This window comes from Anas platyrhynchos, chromosome 26 (assembly GCF_047663525.1).
Source record: "Anas platyrhynchos isolate ZD024472 breed Pekin duck chromosome 26, IASCAAS_PekinDuck_T2T, whole genome shotgun sequence".
In the NCBI taxonomy this organism is placed as follows: Eukaryota; Metazoa; Chordata; class Aves; order Anseriformes; family Anatidae; genus Anas; species Anas platyrhynchos.
The window spans coordinates 804,282-828,327 of NC_092612.1; the positions used below are offsets into that span (position 1 = coordinate 804,282).

Here is a 24,046-nt window from a genome sequence, read left to right on the forward strand (position 1 = left end):
CTGCGTGTTCTCCGGGGGGGGCGAGCAGCAGGCTGGCAGGCGGCTGGGTTGGAGAGGACATCTGGAGCAGCTGCTGGAGAAGCTTCCCGGGGGCTGCAGGAGCACAGGGACAACCGGAGAGGGCAGGGAACGTGCTCCATGGCACCAGGAGATGCCGAGGAGACTGGGGAGCTGACGCACAGCCAGGCTTTGGCAGCCAAGGAGGGAGCCTCCAGGAGGGACTCGAGTTTCTCTGAAAGCTGGAAGCCCCTCAAAGCTGCTGAAATTGAAATCGAAGGACAAATTCATGCCGCAAGGACACAGTGGAAGGAGGTAAATTTGTTTCAGATCCTTCTGTTTTATTTTCTTTCCCCACTGGTCTGAGCTTCCCCTGTTTCAGGAGATATTTTGTTCTCATTTGTATGCTGGCACTATATATATATATATATTTGGAAGTTAAAAGTCCTTTTACCAGGCCAGTTGTAAGGAAACCATCCAGGCAACTCTGCCCTGATGCACACATCAGGAGCAGGGAGGACACAAACCAAACAAAGCTATCATGCAGAAGGGAATGAATTCCTGACATTACTGCTTGCTGCAGTGTCATCCCAAGAAGGTTTCTGTGTTTGCAACCTGCTGTGCAGGGGAAGATGGGCTCGAGCGACTCTCTGAAAGTAAGTGTTGGTAGAAGTTTTAGGAGCAAACCAGAACATTGCCAAGGCCGAATGCAGTCACCCAAGGGTGCCGAAGGAGCGCAGAGGTGAAGGTGTTCAGCTGCTAAGGGGTTTGTGCTTTATTGCCTAACCCAGCCTTGGAGGGATGGAGGGTGACAAATAGGGTGCCAATGGCTACAAGGAGTCCTGGGCTGATTTAAGAACCAGAGTTAGTGTTCAAACAGCCTCAAATGCTTGGAAACAATGATGTAGAATAATTTTATTAGCTGCTTGGATGAATACAGCATGCTGGGGAAGAGTTTGATTTGGTTCTTATAGAGGGAAATCAAAGCTTGGAGGTGTACCCAGGCTCTCTGAAGGTGTAAGTGAGCTGGTGGGCCAGGGTGATGCAGTTAATACATCTGTACGTGGAGGTTCGTGTGTTTTGAGCAAGTTTCCACACCAGTGACCTACAAAGAAACTAACTTTTCTAGGGGTGAAGAGGCAGGCCCACAGATTAATAAGTGTTTACAAGAGTAAAGAGTCCATTTTCAGCGTGGTGGCGGGTGCCAGTGGAAGCCTACAGAGGTCTGTGCTGGTATTCATGCTGATCAGCGCATTCAGAAAGGATCCAGAAAGGACTGTGAATAGTAAGCTGGCAAAATTGTAGGGAAAAATGATTCAGGAGAGCCAAATCTAGGGCTGAATGCAAGAAATTGAAGAGGGTCCCATGATACTCGTGCACAAAATGGCAGATTACATTCAATTCAAATAGATGCAAAGCAGAATTCAGAGGAAACAGAGCGGTGTGTACAGGGTGTTGATAGTATCTGTTGCAGCTGGCAATAGAGCCGACTGGAGGAGGTACCGAAATTCTGGCAAGGAGGCCGAAGCTGGCTTCTCTCTAAAGAACAGCTCATGGGGTAGAGCCCAGCTTGGGATGGGGTGAATTGAAGGGAGTGTGGCAGACAGCTGTGATAAAGGGGGAGAGAGGATTATTTTATTTTTATTTTTTGCCGTTTCCCACTGCCTGAGAAGTGGGTGCATCAATGGATGTGATCCATTCATATCGCTTTCCGAATCTGTTTTCATGCAGAAGGCGGAACGTGTTCAGAATGGGATCAGATGGGTTCGTGGCAAAAATCAGGGTCGAGAAAGATTGATCCAGGATGCAGGCTTTCACATTTCCAGTGCTCAGTGAGTCAGAACGGCCAGGTGTGTCCTGTCCATGGACGAGGGACCTGCATGAATTCAGCTACGTGAAGTCAGTGGTGTGAATTCAGGCACAGACATCTTGATAACTAGGGAGAACGTGAGCAGATAGAGCTAAACCGGAGCACTCCACGGGCTTCCACTGGAGCCTTGGGTGACAGCAGAGAAAAGGAAGCTCCTGGAGACACCAAGGTACATTCAGGAGTGAAGGGATGCCTTCAGTGCAGCTAACTGGGACTTCTGTGCCTGCAGCTCCTTGAGTGTGAGAGCAGGAACCCCTTCGGCAGTGCCTGAGCTCATGCCCGTGGGCTAGTGACAAAGGGGTAGGTAACGGGAACATGACATGTTTTTCCTGACTGACTGAGTCCGTGACACAAGACAAACGTCAAGCCACTGAGCAGGCAAATCTGTATCTCGGTTTTGCTTTCCTGTGAAATGAGATGGTTTCTTTACATGCCAGCTCTGCTTGTTGTAACATCTTCTGCATGGTTAAAGCTGCCACATCCCCAGCAGCGTGGTTGTGCCAGGCCCTCAGCAATTTTACCAGAAAATAAGACAACGGAGCTGTCTGGGGACAAATGTTGTCAGATTTCTCCACTTCTGCGGGTCTAAATGACGAACTGCCCCGGTGCTGGTGGTGCTGGTGGCCGGGATGCTCTCTCGCCAGAGGACAGCATTGTCCCAGCTGAGCTGCAGAGATACGGCACGATGCTGAAGCACGCTGTGGTGCTGGATGCAGAGCTCTGCCCTGTGGCCAAGCTGTTGACCTAAGGCTGTTCCCTACCCAAATCTTATGCTGGAGCTCTGGGAGGAGCAGATTGTAGCAGATTACAGATTGCTAGCTGCCACTTCTGCTCCGTGGAAAATAAGTTTTGCCCTGCAAACCCCGGTGGTATCTCTTGGTCAGATTACAGACTTAACTGTTGAAAATAAATGTATTAATGCTGTGCTTTTAAAGCTTCTGCAGGGTTTTTGAGTTCCTTTGCTGCGCTGCCTGGGTACAGTGTTAGCCTCAGTCACGTAGCCCAGAAGAAAGCTATCCAGAGGATTAAAATTGAGGTATATTCTAGATCTCCAAGAGCCTTGGGAAGTGGAAGAATGGATTGGCACATCCTAAATGAAGACACAAACGGGCACGCTGAAAGCCTGGACAAAGCAGACAATCCCTGGGACACCATAGGGTGAGTAATGTTGTATGAAGGAGAGCTGCAACCCAAAGGAGGTGGGGAAACTAACCAGTAAAAACCAGAGAAACCTCGTGGAAAGGATGGCTGGACCCAGCTGGGGCTATGGTAGTGCTGGGTACCTGGTCTGGGTATCTGTCACTGAGCTCCTGGCCCAAATGGCAAGCTGAAAGAATCTGAGGAACAGCCAAAGAAGAAAAGAGTAGATTTTTCTCAAATATATCAGAAACAAAGAGTGTGCCAAGGAGTTGACGGAGCCAGAACATGATCAGAGTATAAAAGGAGCAATTAGAAGAGACGATCCCATTGCAGAGAAACTGAAGCAATTATTTGCATTATTGTTGGTTGTAGAAGAAAACATGGAGATTCCCATGCTGTAATTAACCTTCGTGGAGGCTCATCAGAGGATATGTCCAAAACTGAAAAGCCTGGAGCAGAGATTATGGATCCAATTGACAAAATGGACAATGATAAACCATCCGGGCTGGGTTGTCTCGCTTCAGACTTCTTAAGAAAGCCAAGAATGGGACTGCTGAATTAGAAATGGCAGGCTGGACGAGCTCTCTCAAACATGGCTTTGCATATAAAGGCCGAAATATTGCACATTTGCAAATGCGTTCCGAAAAAGATCTGGAGAAGTATTTGTTGGCATTAGTTTGCTCTGCACTACCAAAGAATGGCGTTTGCAGGCAAATGGGTGCACATGAATCACTGGGGAAGAGGCAGCGGAGTTCTCTGAAGGGCCAGACAAGAACAATTTCTTTAATAGACTCTATTGGGATTCCCAAAGTGCCTTAGATAACGTCCTTCACCAAAGGGCTGTAAGGAAAATAAACAGCCATAGACTAAGGAAAAAAAAATGCAGGAAAGTAGAAGTGATTGGTGGAAAGGTCAGAACTGAGGTGGGAGCAAAGAGGCAGTTTTCCTGTGTGGCCAGTGCCGGAGTCCTGCAGAGACCTTGGGTGCCGGGAGAGGCTGAACAAGTTGATGCAGGAGAGGCGAATTAGGGGCTGCAAATATTCGTACGGCTGGCTCAGGGTGATGGAAAGGTATCAGGAAAAGCGTGATACCTGCCTGCCTCATCCTCACCGATCCTGTGACCGCAGCTGGAAGGAGACTGGTAAGTCAGTGAGAGCCCAGCTCTGCAGCTGCAGCTGCTCCCACCTTGGTTTTATGCCCTAATTATCAATGAGTACAAGCGTTGGAGGCCAGAGCCATTGCCGCGGGGCTATTTTCTCACTAATCGTATGGAGGAAAAGCAGCAGGTCACTAAAAAAGAAGCTGGCAGCAACTGCTCAGTTCTGGGAGTCACCTGGGCTGGGTGGCGAGGTGGGCTTGCTGAGCAGGGTGCGTTCATTTTAATGTGGCTAATTGCAAAATGACATCCAGCAAACCAGCCTCCACATTTCCCTAACAGGGAGCCAGTGTTTGGAAGAAGACACAAAAGAAAGATCCCGAAGGATAGACGACAAATATGAGTTTGAGATGGATGCTGCGTTTGAGATGGATGCTGCGTCCAGCTACTGTGCTCCTACCTTTAAAAAGTCTGTTTGGAAAGGACAGAGAAAACAGCCACAAGTGAAATTCAGAGGCTAGGAAGTCTGCTTTTGAGAGAAAGCTCCAAGAGCTCGACGTGCTTTAAAGAGGGACCAAAAAATGATCTGATTTTCATCTGCAGTTCACTGCAAGGGCAGAAGATTTCTGACGGTGGAAGGCTGAATAATCCCAGCTAGAGACTGAGGAAGGTCAAGTGGCTGAAGCGAAGCATAGATTCAAACAAGAAAGAGGGGGCAAGATTTGAGCAGTGCAGAGGATTAACCGTTGGGATGCTGTGCAGGATCCTCAGCCATTTGGGACTTGGGCCTCCTGGGCTCTGGTATCGAGGAGCACATCGGTGACTCTTGCTGGTGGTCCCAGATTGTACCCTGCTGTCATCTCAGCCCTGGCCGTCAGGAATTGCTCCTGGAGAGGACGAATTGCCAAGCTGTCTGCAGAGAAGACATTTCTTGGAGCAGAGACTCTCCTCTCTTCCCTTCATCTCGCATTTTGCCAAAATTCTGCTCTGGCCACAGATAACGTGTGTGAAATTCAAGCGCAAAGATGGTTTTTTGAGAAATGTAGGCTGTGAAATCAGGCTTATAAGTGAGCGCAGACTACACCCTTAACTGTGGAGTCCTTAGCCTGGCTTAGAAGGCTGCTAATCCCCATCTGCCATAGAGGTAAATGACCTGGGGAGGCGTGGGGTGTTCCCATTACAGCCGGGTTTTGTGCCTCCGTGTGTGGCAGTGCTGAAGTAATTTGCTTCTCCTGTAATTAATTACTCGCTCTTGTGTCTACTCCGTATGTCCTTCATGTGAAAAATCCCCCTCGTCCTAAGCACCCCGGGGCTTAATGGAAAGAGCTGGGATCACCTGGAACCCTCTGCTCTCTGCATCTCACATTAAAGAGAGGTGGGGAGAAGCAGCTAAAATGAGCAAGGGGCTGAAGCAGCTGCCTTAGGAGACGGAAGAAGGGGGAGAAGGTGGTAAGAGGGGGGAACGTGGCTGAGGTTTACAACACCATGGAGGTGGTGAATACAACGAAGGCAGAGCCGTCATTCACCAAATCCCACAGCACTGGAACTACGTGCACTTGATGAATCCGGGAGGAGAGCCGTTTGAGGCAGATAAAAGCAAGTTCAGCTTTCCACAGCGGGAAGCGAAAGTGAGGAACTTGCTGCTGGAGGAGGCAAAGGAAAGGCGGTAACAGCAGTGTCAAAAAGGGATCAGAAAACTTCAGAGGCAACAGGTCCGTCAGCAGAGACCGAAGGCAGCAGGCGGGGATTTCTCCTCTCACATTCCTGGCACAACGAGCGTGGATGCTGGGGGAGAAGAAGGAGGATGCCCACGGAGCGGCCAGGCTCCTCTTCTGCCAGAGACAGAGCCCCAGGTGAGGTGAGCATCTCGGGTACAGGCAGGGCAGCTCCCAAGGCTGGAGCTGTGAGAGCCGCAGGGGCCAGCACGGTTTCTGTCACGGCACCGTTCAGCAGCTCTCACAGCGGAATAGCGAGATTTATTTGCCATGCTGTGCTTTTAGCAAAACACACTGACCCCTAGATGAGGACAAACGTTGCTTTCTCATCGGAGCAGACACAGTTGGAAAGCTAGAACCAAAATATTTATCAGTGACTAAAACTTTGGATTCTTGCTTTCTGAGAGTTGGTCTCCAAACTACCTTTTTTGGATGTTGATCTTCTGTGGGAAAATAAAATCATCTGGGAGAGCGGCAGCGCGTTTCAGCGCCGTGTTTCGGCGTGAGCCGCTCTGCGCCGGGGGGAAAACCGAACCCGCGCTGCCCTGAGCAACATCCTCGCTCCGGTCTTGTGGGACCTCACAGCACTGATGGGGATTTGGCCCTTCTCCAGAGCTGAAATCAGCCGTGTAGGCAGCAAGTGTGCGTGCGTGTGCATTTGAGTGGGATGTTCTCCGACTCCCACGGTTGGCTTTTCTCTCTGGATGAATACGTGCTGCAGAATTTTTGCTCGAGCGGGTTTGCCAGGCACGTCCCCGGATGGCAGACCGTTACCTGCAGCCTTACCCTGGGTGTGCCACAGCAGCCAGCGCCGCCGGAGAAGCCTTTTTAGTGAGGCTCAGTGTTTGAGATGGCTGCTCCGCTGTGCTCGCAGCAGCTCGCCGCTGCTGAGCTAATGGCCTCGTCTGGGATTTTGCTGGAATAACCCATCACTCCTCCGTGGGCATCGCCAGGCTGAGAGCAAAGAGAAAGGGTACAGAGAGGAGGAAGTACATCAGGAATAGCAGCTACTTTGTAGATTTCGCTGCTTTTTGATGTCTCCCTGGAAGCAGGAGTGCCTGCTCCTCCCCGCCTCTCCTTCCTCTGCTGCAGACCTGCTGTGCTCATAAGCCAGCACAACTGGGCTCATGGTCGCAAGGTGACGTGTTCAGGGAAATGACTCCAGCTGCAGAACCACTGCCTTTTTGCCATTAAGTTTCCAGCTGTGCCAGTTCCCCGGAGGGGGATGATGTCTTTGTGGCCTCTCCATTGCTGCTCAGGGGGCAGCGCAGGGCCGGAGGGGTGCAGGACCAACTCTTCCACTCACAGCACTGGATTTCTGCCTCTGATATTTGCCCAGCTCGAGCACCAGCCCCGAGAGCATTTGCTCACTCTCTGTCTTTGTCCACATCACCGCTGCTTGCTGCATCCATCCTGGGAAGGACGCTCTCCAAAGCACGTGGAGCAAATCGCCCTCTGCAGCTTGCCACCACCCAGCGAGGGCTGCAGGGGCTGGGGAGAGGAGAGGCTCTGCTGACTCCTGCTCTGACACTGCCGAGTGCAAGAGCTTTTATTCTGTGTCTGCGTGGCCGATGGCAGCAGGTCTGGTCACCGTTAATCCCGCTGTTATCACTACTTGAACTACGTGTAACTCGCATCGCGAATCGCATCTCTTGTATCTGCGTTCGGCATTGAACTGCAAAAATCAGGCATTGTATAACCACAAAGGGCAGCGTGCGTGTGTGCGCACGCATGTGTGAGTGCGCCTGGGCCCTCTGCGAAAACCCGAGGTGGAAATTTGATGTAGGAACCTGTCACGAGAACGTGCCCTCTGTGTGGGAGGGAGCGTGTTTGATTGCCTGCCTAGAGCGGCTGCATGGGCAGCCTTTGTTTCGGAAGTTATGTAAGGAGATTTGGAGTGCTGCTTAAGTGCTTGGCTGACTGGTTTGTCCTAGCAGAAGTGCCTGCGCTTTCTCCCGTTGCGCGAGCTCTCCGGAGACGCCTGGGAGCTCAGGATGCAGAGCTGGAGCGTGTGGGCCTGCTGCTGCCTCTGATGACGGGGAGAAGACCGGGTTCCCATCTGCGCATCGATTGCGTCCTAGCCCTGTGCCGGGAGCTCCTGGAGATGGACCCTTCTGCTCGACATCAGGTGCTTGTAGGAAAATCCGGGTGGGAAGGGACCTCGGGACGTCATCCAGCCTGTGGCTGCACCACGTGCACCAGGATGCTTCCGTCACTGCTCGTGCCTTTTCTCCAGACCCGTCCCTGGAGCTCCCGAAGCTGAGCGCCCCTCCTCCCCAAACGATACCCAGTGACTACTTTTCTCTCCTAAACTGTCACCCCCACACTGTCCGAAATCTAGCCAGTGCTTCTGAGCACATCAAGGACAAAGGCAGAGTTATGAATCCGCTCTAGCACAGAGATAAGACTCAGTATAATTAGAAACTTTTTATGTGAAGAAATGAATCAAAGCTCCTTCTACTCCTGGGACATTTTAACTCTTCACAGCTTTTATTATTAGGTGCAAAACCATTTTTTTTTTTTCTCAGTTTCAGGCTAGAAAAACCTGAAGTAAGAAAGAAGTCCACGCTGAACTGACCCTGCAGAGCTGCTTGACCCCATGGACAAACAAGTGCCAGCGGAGCATGGGAGACATCTGGGGGCACCTCGGGGCTGTCACACAGAGCACTGGAAAATGGCTTTAAGGCTGGAAAGCCAACATGTCATTGAGCCTTGTGAGTGGGCAGGGGAAAGGGGACAGCTGGGTGTGACGGGAGCACGACCTGTGCCATAAGCAGAGAGGTGTGTGATTGCTGCGGGATGCGGCACGGAGCAGGAAGACAGAAAATTGTGCCCACGGTGCCACTTCTCTGCTCAGTCCAGTGCAAAGCCCCAGCCTTCAGCTGTCTGCAACTAGAGTTAAGTTGTTCTAATTAAACTTTTCTAGGTAGGAAAAAAAAATGAAAAGCAGTGAAGAACGGAAAGATTTAGCTGTACCAAGAAAGGAAATTTGGGTTCAAACTCATGCATTTACTGTCTTTCAATCCCGGTGAGCAGCTACAGCTCTTCCCCAGTCTGGGCCCAAAGAGGGAACCTCAGATTTCATTAGTTCCCCACTAAATATTCCTATTGTCTTTATTGTAGATGGCCAGGGGGGTTGCCTTGACCAGACAGCCTCAGGTCTCGTTTGGGCCCCACGTGGTTTTGGCTGTGTTTAGCTGCTGCCTGCTGGTCAGTGCCCATTGCGTGACCTGAGCTTGAGCTCTCTGAACGAAACATGCTAAAGGGTTGATGAAGCCAGGCGTCTCTGTGTAGCAAACAACAGCCCTTTCTGTTAACCGAAGCTGGAGGAGGCTACTGGGCAACTTCCAAACTTCAGCTGGGAACCAGCAAGAAGGCAGTGTTACCAAAACACGCGGAAACGAAGCCAAGCATGTGCAAGACTGAGGAGGAAGAATTCACTGCTGGGAATGGCAGACTCCCCTTGGCAGCGACTTCAGGGTGCCGATGACTTGCTGTCACCCTGTGGTGCTCGAGGAAGACCTGAGCTCTCCAGTGTGAAGCTACCAAGGACAAATTGTGCCTGCCCAGCCGAGTGATTTGCCTCCTGTGAGGAGCTGACAGATGAGAGCAGGGGATATCGCATACCTGGGCTTCAGCAAGGCTTTGACATGGCCTCGATTTGTAAAATACAGATGGGATAAATGTCCAGAGGAGACCCATGAAGATGGTTGTGGGCTTAAGCATATGGGAAATGGGGAGAGGCGTGAGGGGGGATCTAATTGCAGTCTCCTGCTACTTCATGGATACTCAGAGAGAGGAAGCCAAACTCGGTGCACACTGGAAATGTGGCAGACAATGGACACAATTAGGAACAAGAGAATTTCTGCTTGGTCTGAAGGAAAAAATCTTCCCCGTTGGGGGGGTGAAACACTGGGAACGAGGCCAAAGAGGCGGTGGGATCTCCATCTTCAGAGGTATTCAAAAGCACAAGGCTCTGAGTGATGTAATTCAGCTCTGCTCTGATCCGTGGTTGAACGAGAGACCTCTGGGGTCCATCCCAACCAAAACGTTTCTGTGATTATTGTATCAGTGCACTTCGGCGGAAGAGGACAGTGGGATGTGATACATCCCTCTTTTTGAAAGCTGAGATATTGGATAAGAACCTTCCCCTGTTATGAGCACGCTGAGAGGGTTAAGACAAGAACTGAGATCTTACGGGGTACCAGAAATGAGATAACTTATCTTTGCCGGTGGCAAGCAAACTGTACTATTCACGCTCTAATTTCCTGGACAAGTTGTTTTTCTTTTGGGAACACCTGCTGCATTCAGAGCACCGTGCAACGAGGGAAGGGGGTCTGGGCTTGGCAGGACCACAGCTGCGTTGGCAATGTGAGCGCTGAATTAAGTCTGATGCTGCTGGATGCCACAGGACTGCCTTCGGAGGGACATGTCTAAGAGCAGGTTGCAGGAGGAGAATACATCTCGTGTCAGAGGGCACCACAAGAATCTGCAACCTCTGTGATATTTCTGAGGCTTACTTCCCCGGGTGATGAGAGCAATAGATAAGCGCAAGAGGAAGTAAAAGATTCCCTATTCAGAAGAGGGTTTGATGTGTAGTAAACAAGCCCTGAGGCTGTACACTGAATGATGAAGATATAAACCACACTGAGTGGTGCAGAAACGCGGCACAAAACAATGTAATGTGTAGCTGTCCACAGAAGACTGGTTAATCTGCCTGGAAATAAAGACGTGGAGCACAGACAGTGCACCGCGGCGGTGTGAAATCGGTGAGCTCTGCAGGTGCTGAGCTCCTTGCAGGAGCAAATGCAGCTGGATGAGAGGCAGGATGGGCTGCTGGCACTCGGAGCAGGCTGGATGTGAGCTCCTGGCTCAGAGAAGGGCTCGGGAGCTGGGAAGGATCGGGGTCAGGAGGGTACATAACATTGCCTCTCCTTGGAAAATGCAAATCGCCCTCAGTGTGCCTGCGTCCTGTCAGGTTGGATAAAGATGCTTCAGGTTCACCCAAGGCCACTGTGCGAGGTGCTCTCTGCATCTCCTCCACCCTCCCCACCACCCTTCTGTATCGGGGTAAGCATTAGGGAACATTAGACCCAGAACAGCCCCCCTAAGGTTCCTTTTTAGCCTGGTAAGACCCGTTAGTACACCTGAGCTGATTTACACTAATTATCTGTTCATCTTTCCTACTTGTCCCATATCAGCCCTCCCAGCACAGCTGGATTCATCCTGGGACGACGGGACTGCGTGGCACGATTCCGCCGGTACCCTGAGGTTTGTATCAGCAGACTGTCCAGGCACAGGTTATTGTTTGTATCAGCTAAATTACGCCGTGACCCAGGCCTGCTTCCTGCTGCACTGCCCAGCAGTCCTGCCTATTTACCATTTAGCTCTGAAATTGCAATAACAAGATTACTTGATAGAAAGCAAAGCTCCACCAGCTTTTCCGCTCTGGCTCTCCTCCTCCCGTTCTGCACAGAGGCCTCTCTCCCAGGAGGAGTCAGCAGTGGATTTGCTGCTAGAAATTGCTCTCGCTCTGGCTTTGCCTATATCCTTCAAAGAGAATCACTGCTAGGAAGGAAGAGCTGTTAGTTTAATCAGACTGTTTATCCCTTCAAAGTGAGCAGTTCACTTGGAATAAGTAGGAGAGCTCAGTGGGCTCAGCTGAGCACCAGCTTATCCCACCAATTTGCGCTTCCACAACCAGCCTCTCCCTTCCTCTGAAGGTGCAGAGGGAGCGGGGGGAGAGGTGTGCTTGGCCCCGGGGTTCTGAGCAGGGATTCAGCTGCTGGCGGTGCAAAACGATGCGGTTACGGAGGAGCCTGGAGCTGAAGGTGCCTGGAAGCTGTGAGAGCGTTTGGGAGAAATGTTTTAATAGGCTGTGCGAGGCAAGGAGCATCCACGGGACTGACAGCAAGTGGATTTTATGCATCAGGGCTCCTGGGTTGTGGCAGGGAGGGAGCTGGCAGCTGTACCACGGAGCAGTGGTGAGGCCAGCGAGGTCTGGTGCCTCTGGTCTGAAAGGCTGGTGCTGGAGAAGGGCGGCTCCACCAAGCATGAGGGCAGGGTAAACTTAGATTTGTTTTCCTACCAAGAGATTTCCTGTTCCTGTTCTGTAACGTGGTGGCATTTCTGATGGAGCTAGGAGACTTTAAAAAAATCTCCACTCTGGTTAATTCCTGGTCTGAGAAACAAATCCTCAAATCAGGCAGGATGACGGGACACGGTGTTTTTGCCCAATTTGGGGCCAAGTACAGAGAAGGCAAAATTGAATTTATTTATTTTTGCAAATGCAGTGCCTTCACATGCGGATGCAGTCTTCTGGTTGAACACTGCACTGCGGGGCTTCCTTTTGCCCATAAAACAATTTGGGGAGGGGGCTAAGGGGAAAGAAGGGGCATTAAGGCAACCACAGGGTGCGAGCGTGGGCACCTCCAGCTCCATAAGCAACAGCAGTGCTTCATCGTACACAGATGGATTCCTGGTCACCCCATCCCCAATTCCCATGTGGATCTGAGCCAAAAAACCTTTGGTGGTGATTTGGCTGCGGCTGGGTCGACCCCAGGTTTTGGGAACAGGAAAAGGGACTGGCTTCCCAGCCCCGTGTGCTGCTGAGGGGTGCAGAGAGGAGCTGGTTAGAGCAGATGTGTAATAAAGCTTATATTTTCCTGAGCTGCTCTTCGATCCATACCTACGGAGTGGGGCACAGCTTTCTCTGCTAAAACACAGCTAAACTGGGATTTTAACTCTTAACCTGCCTCCAGTTAAACCGGGCCAGTGAGCGAGGTGATTCAGTTGCAAGAGAGCAGATGGCGAGAGCAGCTAGGGACACATCCAGACAAGAGCTGCCACATGGCAGGGGAGGAAAACGTGGCCATCTGATAGCCGAGGGGAGGGCTGGGGAGGGCAGGAGGACCTCAGGGGAGGCACTCGGTCGGGCTGTCTTCCTCACCTTGTGCCGAAGGCTCCCCGCGTGCCCTGCGGTGATGGAGTCAAGGCGCTACCGTTAAATTGCTGATGCTGGCGCTTGCACAGGATCCTGTATATTAACTGCACCGTTGTTTTGTTGCAGACATGTGTGAAAAATTACCCTGCTGCTGCTACACTAATCGCAGCATGCAGCACGTATACTTGAAAACACAGTATGCAAAGTCTGACCCTGCCAGGTAAGGATATGCTACAGTTCTCTCCTGCTTGCTTATAACTATTTAGTACCCGCATAGCAGCAGGCTCAGCGGACCCCGTTTATACGCTGGGACTTTATTGTGTTAGGTATTGCACAAAGAAACCAAAATGGTCCTTTCCCCAAAAGCTGCTCGGAGGCCGAGCGTGGGACTGGGACTCTGGGCACCCGCAGTCCGTAACATCTTCCTCCCCGTGTCTCTTTAGATTTCACGCAATTTGCACTCTACAGATCATTAACACAAATGTGTTGATCAAATCTCTGTGACTAACTGGAAATTGAGATTTTATTCCTCCCTTCCCTCCAGTAAGAGGTAATAGACCCCATGCCCAAAGCTTATTAGGGATCCAGATTGCACCTGTATAACCCTTGGGGAGTTCCTAGTGTGAAGTATGTGTTTTGTTGATGAACTTCATCTGATTTATAAACCTGCTATTCACAAATTAACTCTCTGGCACAGGCACTTAGACTGACCTGAGAAAACCAGCACTGACAAATACCTCTCAAGCCCGTTATATTCTCACTAAACCTACTGCTCTCTGCGTCGGGCAAGAGCTCCGTGTTAGGAAACATATCAGTGGCAAAATTAAAAGGGATAACAGTTTAATTGCTTACTGTATGAGATTAAAAGTACAGCAGCGACTGAAAACAGTGTGAGGTCTGAGCTGCCAGCCACGCTGGAGGCCAGGCATTTAGCCCAGTTCTTGGTGCCACCACCTTCCCTGCTCACTGTTTTTGGAGGAATTACTGCAGAAAGGGGGCATCTCCCCCGGGATGGTGGGTGCTGGGTGCAGCCCCCGTTTTGGGGTTAGATTCTGGAATTGGAGAGCTTTGCCTGTGGCTGTTGGATTTGTCACTTACCTGCCAGCAACCAGAGGTTTTTGCAGAGTGCAGCAGGAGCTTGGGCAGGGGGTGGTGGTGCAGTCTGGCACCTGCCCTTGCGAGCAGTGGTGCCCTTGTGTTTTCTTTGCTGTGCCTGGGCTTGTCGAGGAGCCACAACAGGGTTCCACCTGGCGATGTGACATCCCTACGTCGATGTCTCTGTGTGTTACCCGCTGCCTGCAGTTGCAGGATCCTGGAGCATCATCTGGCGATGCTCCCTGGCACCTCAGCTTTCTGGAGAATAAATTTCCACAGCTGCCTGTAACTGCAGTGCTGGGCGTGCCTGGAGGAGCTTCTTTCTGCATGAGCTGACCAATTCCTCCCCGAGGCCATCTGGGAAGCAGGAAAAAAACACGGCTGCCTGGAGTCCCTGTGCCCTGCAAAGCCAGATTCCTTAGGAGCGTGCCAAATGCCCGGCAACGTGAAGCTGAGAAAATATGTGTGCAATATCCCAGAGCTTTGAATATCTGCCCGGGAAGCAGGATACCTGCGGGCCTTTCTGCCTACAGGAGATAGGAACATCGGCCTGGCACCGTGTCCTGCCATGTGCACGCACCCGCGGGTGGCCGTGCAGCCTGTCCAGTCCCTGCCCAGGCACGGATGTCACAGAATCACAGAGTCGTTTCGGTTGGAAAAGACCTCTGAGATCATGAAGTCCAACCATTATCCTGTTGTTGCACTGCTGGACAACGTGCACACATCCGAGCTGACAGCTGGAGACAGAGGTGCGCCTCCAGGGCACCTCAAATGGCTCTGGACGGTTGCAGGAAAGACACCAACTTCACTCAAATCTCTCGCCAGACCTTTTCACCTAGAGTGCCAGGGCTTAGTTTTATTGCCTTAATAACTATCTCTCAGTACTACCTTAGATTCATCTGCACGTGAGTCTCCCACAGTCCCCGTGTTTGATCTGTCAGCACTGCAGGGATGTGTGGGGCACCCCAAGGTGTCTGGAGCTGCACTATAAAAGCCAACATTTAGGCAACTGAGCTCCTCTGGCCCCGGTAGGAAGCTGTTCCCTTGTAGATGTCTGAATTTGAGCAGAAACCCTTGATTTGCTCTCCCTGGCCTGCCTGGATGCAATCTCTGCTTCTAACTGGAGTCTGAGGTGACAGCTGAGATGCTGACGCTGGCACTGGATATATCCACGGTTAGGAGAGAAGAATCTGGTAGGTGTGATTCAGGATTGTGTCCGTTTCACTTGTTCAGATCTGTCCGACAGCCGTTTTTTTTGCAGGATGCTCTGGAGACCTCCTGGTGGTGGCACATTTTCAGTGCAGGTTGAGACCTGTAGGTCGTGATGCTCGCAGCCCATTTCATAGGGGAGATGTTTGATTTTACCATTTGAGTTTCGTGATCATAATGTCATGAGGTACCAAATGAAATGCTCTTCACATTTAATTGTCATTAAATTATTAATTTACCTTTATCACCCAGATTTATCATTCCATCAAGAGAACAGGTTATGCTGATGAAGTTTGTTTTCGGGGAACTCCAATAGAACGGCCAGCTATTCCCTGTCCGACTGACAGGCTTGTAATTACCCCAGTCTTCTCATTTACCTTTCCAAATATTGGCACAGAAATACCTTTCTTCCCATCTGCTGGACCTCCAGGCTCTGTTCTCACTTCCACCCCTAGATCTGCCTTGGTGATCTCTCACGAGCAGACCCAGAAGTCTGCACGGGTTTTTACCTTGGGCCAGGGCAGGAATTCCCAGTTTTCTCCAACATTTCTCGCTGTAAGGGAGTCGTGTTTCTCCCCATCCCGAAAGCTGGGGAGCTGCCCCTGGATTTGTTCTTCCTTTCCTGTGAAGCAAGATGTGACCTCCTTACAGAGAGAGCAACGTTTGAAGGGAAATCTGGGGCACTAGGTCACCCAAAAGGGAACTTGCAATAATTATGTGACATTTTTTGTGGTGGAAAAAATGGGTCTTTGGCCTCACAGTGACCTAATGACAGGTAAGAAATTTTCCAGCCCTCCCTCCAGGCAGAACACAGTGTCCATCTGTGCTGATGATGCTCCCCAGTTGGTCTCCACATCAGCACACATCAGGCTTTCTGGCAAGCCTGCCTCGGTTTCTCTCGGGTGCTGTGCGTGGCCACTCCTTATGCTGTGGTTTGTCCAGCTCCTGGGCCATTTTCTGTTCCTGTCTTCTTGGGAAGCAAGAAACCAGAAACCCAGGCATCCAGCTGACAGCCTCAGGCCCTCTTGGATCAATGATTTCATTAATTAAATCATGTCACTTCACTACAGATATCCACAAATCGTGAGGCCACCTGAGCTAGTTCCCAATACTCTCGGTACCGCTGGTGAAGAGGACAAGGCACGTCTTAGAGGGCCTCTTTCATATTTTTTTTTCAGATATCTGCTCTGGCCTGAGAGCTGCCATGCCCTGGTCTCTGTTGACAGAGGTCCCTGGCACATGTCCCCATGGGATCTGAGGAGCCCCCACGAGGTGGTGACACCGCTGGTGCCTCCGCGTGCTGCCAGAGGAATCCCAACTTCCCAACAGGTTTCTGTCGCCGTGGAATTAGAGCAGCACAAATGGTAAGTTTAACCAACTCATTGCCCTTTGGTGTACAGGAGTTAGAATAATTGGCTTTAGATCCTCTCGAAATCTCCACTGTCTCCCTGACAGAAGGGTCACAGCATTTAAAGGCTGTGCATGCAAGCATTAGGCAGCACTGGGGAATTTGAAACCACAAATACTTTCTCCTCAGGCAAACATGATAAATGTGTATTTACATAAAAATGGAATCAGGGAAAGCTAAGGAGTGTTAAATACCAACTCTGGAGGCTCTGATATGAAGGGAAGCACAGAGTATCAGGAACAGATGGATTTGAAAGCTTGCAGAAAGACTCATCAGAGCAGTTCCAGCTGCCTGAACTCGTATATAAGGCAAAAAGGAAAAGGTGGCCAGAAAACATCACCAGCCCTACCAACAGCTGTGGTGTTGGCAGGGATTTCACCTGACATGCTTCTTCAGTGTCCTAGAAGGTATTAACAGCTATTTGACTAACGGGGTCCAGGTGATAGTGGATATTTGGATTTACAGAAGTGTGGGAAAAGCCCTTCTGTAACAGCTCTGAAGGAAATTCAGCAGTCACGGTTTGAGGGGAAAGTCCTTGCAGGGAGTAATAACATGTTAAAGGATAGGGAGCAAAGACTGGAATGAATATTTAGTTTTCACAGGGAAGGAGAATTAGGTGTGGAGTGGTGTGAAGATCTGTGCTGGAGCTGGCAGTCCTCGACATATTCACTAGAAAATGAGATAAATTGTGAGTGACAGCATTTTTCAGTGGTGCAGTTTTATTTAGGATAAGCAAATCTAAACCTGCCTGGGAAGCCCTGCGCCAGCCCCAGCTTCCTTCCACAATGCCCTGGTGGTCGGCACCCCAAATTTAGCCTCACGGGGCAAAAAGCCACAGCAAGGAGATCCTTGTGGCTGCTCCTGGTTTGTTTTGAGTAAGTTCCAGGCTTTGCCAAAGGGCTTGTTTTCAAACTTTGCTGTTTGGTGCAGAGTGCTCCTGCTGCAGTAAAGACGGAGGCTACTGGTGTGCCCAGTTTGGGGCTGGAAGCTACCAAGGGGCTGCATCCAGGGGCAGCATCCACAGCCTTGCACCTCCGGGAGATATAGGGTGAGAGAAGGGAGCTTGTGTCTCTGATGAGGCTGGATGGAGGAAAGCAAAAAAAGGCTCCTTTGCTTGATCGTATTCACTGCTTTTTCACTGCAGAATGGGAAAAAAAGTCATCACCCACCTGACCTTTCTGACCACTCGAGGAAGTCACTGCAGGCTGTTGCTGAGCTGTTTGGGGCTGGAGAGTCCCACGCTGCCCTTCAGTGTGGCTTGGAGAGCTGGTCTCTGGCCACGAGGATTTGTTTGAAAGCCTGGCCATAAATACTTGCAATTCTCCCCCTCTAGGGCAGAGGCACTTTTTTTTTTTTTTTTCTTTTTCCCTGCAGCATTTCATATTTAATACACCTTAAAGGCTAACAAGCATGTCAGCACCTTAATGCTGCCATGTGTTCTAGGACCAAAAGTGATACATAGATAGCATGAATGATACTTGGACTGCATCCCAGTCCCCCATCCTCCACCTTTTTCCCTCTGTGTTTTAGGGAATTCATTCCCAGGATCTTAAATATGAAGGATTCCTCTTCTCCGTGGTATTGCAGGAGGCACAAGAAAGTCTTTGAAATATGTTGCAGATTTAATGCTTAGGAGGCATGCTTAATTTGGTCTCCCTAAGACATCCTTCATCAGATAAATGATGAAGGGCTGCAGCAAGAAGGGACACAAATGCTTGACCAAGAGTTTGAGAAAGCTAAAAAAACACCCAAGCCAGTAAATCTTCAGAACAGCAAAACAGACAAATTTGAGCAGAAAAGTCAAGAAACCAAACAAGAGGGTCCCGTTCAGTGACATATGAATTTGCCAAAACTGCAATAAATAGACAAGCAGAGCTGAAGTGTGAAGTGTGGAGGTGTACTCCCGCTTGTAATTATAGAGAAACAAACACACTTTGTCATCCTTGTGGGAGAAAGCATCCTTACGAAATGCCTGGCATCCACCTTGTAGCTGAGATTAATACGCTGGATATTTACACGTTAATGCAACGCATCTTTGCTCAGACCATCACAATGCCATTAAATGCATTAAATGCCAGTAAATGCATTCAAAGGATTATTCAAAGGAAAATCACTAGGAGTGAATAAAAAAGATGCCCTGGAAAAAGATACCCAGGGAAAATGGAGAATGTGAGAGGCAATGGCCTCAGCCTGCTTTGAGGGAAACTTGTGCTAGAGATAAGGAAAAAAAATTCTTACCCACGGGGTAGGGACCTAGGGAAGGACCATTCCTTACAGGTGTTCGTGGGACCCCACTTTATAAGCTGATTTATACACTCTGGCACGATGCACCCCGTATTTGCAGTAACACAGTATGGTTGCCTCCCATTTGGTGTGGTGCCCACCTCTGTCTATGTTATTTTAGAGCAGTTTGTTCCCTAATCTGTAAATCCTTACGTGGGCACAGAAGCTTGCACGTGCCCTTCCTAAATTGCAGCCTATTTTTTTTTTTTTGCAAGCCGTTTCTCCCAATTTATCAAGCTTGTTTTGAATTCTAATCCTGGCTTTTAAGTTGATCCGCCTGCAGGTTTAATAAGAAATGTCTTTATGCCATCATGAAAGTCAGGTATGAAAACAGTGAATAATGGTAGGCCTAGGCCAGATTTCCACTTGATATATTTTCCTATTTTGAGCTAAACTATCTCCCAAGTAGATTTTCCAGCTGGTTTTGCACTTGATTTAGAGAAGCTTAACTTAGATGACTTTCTCTACTTCATTTATAGGAATGTCATACAAGATGGTGTCAAAAGCTTTATGAAAATCCCTGTATATGGCATCTTCCCTGTGACACCGAGAGGATTCTTGAAGACAACTGCTGAACGCTCTGGATCTGCGGGTTCAGGAGCCCTCCATGATCAACCCCGGCTAATCTAAAAAACAACTCGTCTAAGGACTTTCTAATCTGTTCCCTCTTTCCGTCATTTTGCTGAAGATTTCACACTTCTGTCGCTGGGGCTCGCGGGAGGAGCTCCCTTTTTAGTAAAGGCAGAAAAGCAAAAGGAGCGTCGTGCTTGTGCCTGTCACCTCCCAGCACCAGTTCTGCGTGGTGGAGCACTGGACCACCTCTCACTTTCGCCCTCTGCTTGCTGACAGAGCAGCTCTCGGTGCCTCCCCATCCTCTGAGCCTTTATATCCTTTGGAGCCTGGACCCGCAGACTTTGTCCCCAATTCCTCGAGCTTTTAACCATCCATCCCAAGTAACCTGAAGTGTTTTTTTTTTCTTTTCACTTCTGCCCCATGTTTGAAACCAGTCAGTTTGTGGTTTTGAAAAGGTGATCTTTTAATTAATTTTGACTGCTTCTTCTTCATCAGAACAGTCTGCATTTGTTGCTGTTGTTTCTCTAAGTAGCCACAAGTTCTTTTTAGCAATCTGCATAGATTTGCCTTCCCTCTGCTCAACCTCACTGATTCTACCAGTTTATGAAGCAGCTGTTTTTGTCTTGTTATCCTTCCCTTTTGGCCAGAAGCAAATCTAGACAGCTTTAGCTTTTTTGTTTGTCTGTTTTACCTTTCGGGTAAGAACTGCTCTACCAATGCAGTCATAAAATTTGCCAAGCAATCAATGATTTACAGGATCCCTGTCAAGCAATTCTGAGTAGCTAAAATCCCTCGCTACCACCACGTACCATCTTTCAGATGATTTTGCAAACCACTCATTAAAATGGCTGTTCTGTTTTCTCTTCCTAGTTATATGCCTCTGCTCTAGCAGCACCCATTTTTCCTTCTTTAATTCTTATTCAGAGCCTATTTCCTCCTGCAGTCTTAGAGAATGTACCTATGCTCTTGATATCCTCCTTTTTCTCCTTGTTCGCCCTTCCTGAACAAGCTATACAGTTGGATATTAATATTCCAGACATAAGTTATCCCAACAAGCCCCTGTTACGCCAATTAAATCAGAATTTTGCTTTGTGTGAAGAATTCGAGCTCCTCCTGTTTGTTCTGTTTCTAATGTTTGTGTATACAGATTTCTAAGACATTAAACACGTTGTCCACTATTGTCCTTGTCCTCCTATGAACTATAAATGGTTCAAAAGCCATCCTGAAATCAGTATGGTTTCCTGCTTGTCAAAAGGTTGTTTTAGAACATTACTTCTCTGGTGGTTAGAATCCTATTAATTTTCAGCCTATGTTCATGGCAAATTTATATTTATTTATTCTTGTGCCAATTTGTGCTTTGGATTAAATAGGTCTTCTCTCTCCATGGTGTTTACTTCCCTGCCGTATTTATAGCAGGCATTTCTGTGTCTCCTTAGCCTTCGCTTTGTTGCATTGAACAAACCAAGTTCTGTCGTTTCGAACTGATGGACTCCCGTTTTTGAGCCGAAATCCTCAGGGATCAGCTCCTAAGCACACAGCTGGTATTTCCTCCCTTCAATTACAGCGGAGTGATGTTACTCCAGACCTCAACATCAGGCAGTCCTTCTTGTGCAATAACCCTGCTCCCTTTTGTATCGATGATGCTTCAACTTCAGGCCAGCTACAAATTTGGTGGTAATTCCTGCTAGGATTGCTCAATGAAATGCTAACTCCTGGCTGGCTGCTCGTTACGTGGTCCATCGGCTACCGATAGAAATCAGCCTCAGCCTGGGGATGCCTCGTAGCAGGGAGTCCTTGGTTTGCCATTGTGCAGGTGAGCTCCAGGGGGATGGGATTGTGCTCGCTGCTCTCTCTTTTGCACGGCGAATGTCCAGTTTGTGGTGGAGAGGCGTGCTGCTGGAGCAAGCAGCACCGAGCACTGGGTGCAGGCAGTTCCTGAGGCAGCAGCATGAGGTGGCAAAAACAACGTGGTAATTCCAGGAAAGAATGCTTTTAAAGAAGGCAATTTGTGCTCAAACTGTAAAACTCGGCAGATGCTGAAGACGAGAAGTCTGGCTTGTCCAAACACAAGTGTTTACTGCTGTCATCTCCAGGCTGCTCCAACAACCGGGAGGAGTGTTAGAAATCAGCAGGCTGAAAACTGCGTCGGAAACAAGGCTCTCGGATGGGGCTGCTCCAGGCTGGCCCCACACTGTGCCCACCACCACGGGCAGCTCCTGGGCTGGGGGGGGGGGGGATGCATGGGCTGGGGTTCTGTGCTCCGGGAATGGGGCTGGAGCACCCAGAGGCACCTCGAGTGGCACCGGGTGCTCGTATTCAGGCATCACAGCCAGCCCCAAAGCTCTGACACCAGGCTGGGGAGGTGAATTCAGCTTGGGGTTAAGCCTCCCGTGTGTAGGTGTGCAGGGACAGGCATCTCCGTGGGTGCTGGATGTGATGTCTTGACTTTTTTACAGTCACCGGGGACAGCAAAGTGTTTCAGCTTGCTCTGGGCACCTCTTATTTGACAGGTGAATTGCTCTGGTTCAAATAAATGTGAAGGCAGAGCTGGCCAGAGCCTCGTGGTGATCTGTCTTGATCTGCTCTTACAGCCATCCTTCCAAAGAAACCAAGAGGCTTTTAAACTCAAACAAGGCAGGTTTTATTGTAATATGAACTAAAATGCTGAGCAGCGATAGCTTAAGGAGACAGATTGGATCAAATAGAAATAAAAAGGGTTGGCTTAACTCTCCCCTGCCCGCTTGCAGGAAAGAGCCTTGCCTCCAGGCTGGTCTGGGGATGTCTGGGGATGGCTGTGATGGAAAAGAGGGAGCAGTGGCTGCTGTTGGAACTGATTTTGGCAAGGCTTTTCGGCTGCCTTTGCCAACCAGCATCCCTGGGAGCACCTAGAGGAGGCTCAGCCCTGCCTCGGGTCCCTCTCTGTGGCTGTTCTCAGAGCTGGAGACCCTTTGTGAGGGCCACTTGGGTGTCCCATCTCCAAGCAGTGAGCCCCAGCCCTTCCTTTCCTCTGTGCTCCTCTCCCTCTCCATTTAGGTTCTGCTGCATCTCCCCACAAACCTCAACATTTCTCTCCAGGCCACCTCACCTATGGGTGCAGCTCCCCAAAACACCTCACCCTTGGTGAACTCGAGGTTTGGCACTGCCACCTGGAGAGCCCAGCAGCACCCCTGGGTGTCTTCTCCAGCCCGGCTTCCCCCCGGCACCTCCACCACGGAGAGGATGGCTGCAAGGAGGGAAGACCTAAGGAAAAGGAGCTCCTGGAGCATGCAGAAGATGCGTGGGCTGCGGTGAGCGGAGGTGACCGAGGTGTTGCTGTGAATGCAGCTGCGCTGCGCCGGGGGCTGTCTGTGCAAATCCCCACGTGTCGGGAGGGAGAAGCCCCGCGGCGTTTGGCGGCCGGCGAGCCAGCAGTGAAGAGGCTGCACAGATTTCTGCCGTGTGAAGAGTTACGTAAGCTCTGAATAATAACAGAGCTGTTAAATATGACTTCTCAGGGTTGAACACCGAAAAAAAATAAAAAATAAAAAAAAAAAGCAATCATCCTGGCAGGCGCACCAGGAGCTGGGAGGGAAGCAAAGAGCTGTGAAGGAAGGAGCTGGGTGACCAGAGCTCTGCCTTCCTGCCTGCGGTCAGGAGCAGAGCTGGGCTGGGAATCTGCGAGCTGCCTTCCCCCAGGAGCCAGAGCTGATGTCAGGCCTCTGGGCTGTCTCCACTCTGCTTTGCTTTGCCACCAACGCGCTGTTGGGAAAGGGAGCTCAGGACTGGTCCCATCCTGCCTTCAAAGGAGGTGAACGATGCTGTGCAAGGCACCAAAGCTGTGGTAAGCGTGGAAAAGAGGCAGGGGGAGAGGAAACCTCTGCCGAGGGGACTTGTCCTCCTCCAGAGGACACCGCGAGCGGTTTTCCCTCAAATCCACAGCACATAAAAGCACAGCTCCTCCCCAAGGAGAGCCTGCTAAAATCCCCAGGGAAGGCAATTCTTGCAGAACCCAACCTTCCCTTCAGCTCGTGGGGGGCAGGCTGCGCTGCAGGAGGCATCGCCGAGGCTCCCTCCAACTCAGAGCCCAGTGCTCGGGGGGAAAACTCCGCTGTTTCCTCGCAGATGTGGCCAAATGCCCGCTTTAGTGAGTTAACCAGCGCCAAGGGATTGCCACTGGATCGCATTCACAGCAGCGTCTCTAGATGGGTTTGGTTTGGGCCAAATCGTGCTCTCCCCGACTGTTCCTGGCTGGGCACGGGGAGGTTTTGCTGGGCAGGGACTGTGCTGAGGAGCACTTTGTGTGCCGGGCTCCCTGGTGGAGCTTGAAGGGATGAGTTTGATCGCCTGGATATGGGCTGGGCGATGCCAGCCAGCAGCAGTGCCGCAGAACAGCTCCTGGACACGTTTAATTTACCAGGACAAAGAGACAGCCTGGCTGGACGAGCTGGAGAGCTGGGCTGGCGAAGGGCTGGGTGCCAGCAGTGGGAACGGCGCCTGCCGCATGGAGCAAGGTGTGCTCGGAGCCAGGGGGCTCCCAGGAGAGCAACGCCTGCTCCTTGGGCACGGGTGGGCGGCTGACGGTCACGGGGAGGGTTTGTGCACAAGGATTTACAAAGGGGGAAGGCTCTTGTCACGCGGTTGTGTCCCCTGAGGACACACACCCAACATGTCCTTGCTGTGCCGGATGGGAGCACGCAGCACGGTGCTGAGCTCAGCTCCAGTCCCAGCACATCGTGGC

General features: G+C 50.4%; 1 long non-coding RNA gene across 6 annotated transcripts; it reads left to right on the forward strand.

Moving 5' to 3' along the window:
• On the forward strand, positions 1 to 20,507 carry LOC119713872 (uncharacterized). 6 transcript variants are annotated; one of them, XR_011805016.1, is made up of 6 exons: positions 5,974 to 7,946; positions 8,347 to 8,532; positions 11,020 to 11,089; positions 12,888 to 12,981; positions 16,244 to 16,429; positions 19,236 to 20,507. It is a non-coding gene; the product is annotated as an uncharacterized lncRNA (long non-coding RNA). The 6 variants fall into 6 exon arrangements; XR_005261012.2 differs by lacking the exons at positions 5,974 to 7,946; positions 8,347 to 8,532 and adding an exon at positions 1 to 312; XR_005261013.2 differs by lacking the exons at positions 5,974 to 7,946; positions 8,347 to 8,532 and adding an exon at positions 4,447 to 5,961.
• The last annotated feature ends 3,539 nt before the right edge of the window (positions 20,508 to 24,046 follow it).